This window comes from Ochotona curzoniae, unplaced genomic scaffold, assembly GCF_017591425.1.
Source record: "Ochotona curzoniae isolate NIBS_2020 unplaced genomic scaffold, NIBS_Ocur_1.0 contig_3498, whole genome shotgun sequence".
Classification (NCBI taxonomy): Eukaryota; Metazoa; Chordata; class Mammalia; order Lagomorpha; family Ochotonidae; genus Ochotona; species Ochotona curzoniae.
In genome coordinates this window covers 38,989,078-38,990,024 of record NW_024465885.1, presented here as the reverse complement: position 1 = coordinate 38,990,024, position 947 = coordinate 38,989,078, and the positions used below count along the sequence as shown (strand labels likewise).

General features: G+C 39.9%; 1 non-coding gene across 1 annotated transcript; it reads right to left on the bottom strand.

The window, feature by feature from the left end:
- Positions 1–328: 328 nt before the first annotated feature.
- LOC121156955 lies at positions 329–490 on the bottom strand. The gene has a single exon (XR_005883944.1). It is a non-coding gene; the product is annotated as a U1 spliceosomal RNA (small nuclear RNA).
- Positions 491–947: the final 457 nt, after the last annotated feature.

Genomic DNA, 947 nt, shown 5'->3' with positions numbered 1-947 from the left:
GTGTGTGTGTGTGTGTGTGTGTGTGTGTGTGTGTGTGTGTGTGAGATTTGGTGTTTGGAGAAAGGGTAAAGGAAAATGTTAGAGCTAAACCGACGGTGTAAAGCACATACCTATTCCATATTACAACAGGTGGCAATTTTAAGTCACATAGAATGAAAATCTTCTTCACTTTGTGTGATGAGTAAGCATGAGTTTTGAGTAGTCTTGAAGAAGCAATCATTTCAAAGAACACCTTCTTAGAAAAATGCCCACATTATTTTTTACCTTCATTCCTATGGAAATAACACTATTACTGTATTTGACTATTCTTCTCTTTTTTTTTTCCCCAAATGGGAAAGTGTGAATGCAGTCCCTAACTACCAGAAATTATGCAGCTGAGTTTCCCATGCCTGGGGAAATTGCAGGGGTCAACACATCTGGAGCGCAACGGATGAGCCTCATCTGGAAAATCACCCTTGTGATCATGGTATGCCACCTGCCAGATAAGTCTGACTATTCTCTTAAAGACAGAACACCAATGATTTATTAATGTTTCAATGACGAGCAAAAGTTAACATCACCACTATTATCTAATTATGAAAGCATAGATTGAAATATTTATTGTGGCTTATTATAAAGATATAAGTACGTCCTTCACAGGGACAAAGGGGAAATGGCGATGGGCCATCCAGCCTTCTTGTGCAGCCAGCCTGGCAGACAGAGGCCTCTCTTCCCACTGTGCCTCTTCTTTGGTCAGGAAGGTTGCGTGATCATTTAGACTCTCAGCTGGGAAGAGAAGGAATACGGAGTATTGATGGGAAGTTTATGGACCAGTTTGAAAAACAGCCCACTTAATGTCTCTGCTTAACCTTGTTGGGGCTAAAATCAATTTCAATAGTGCAGGAAAGACTGAGTAATATATCTTATTTGCATGCCAGAAGAAACAAAAATGAAACTGGTCAATTTAC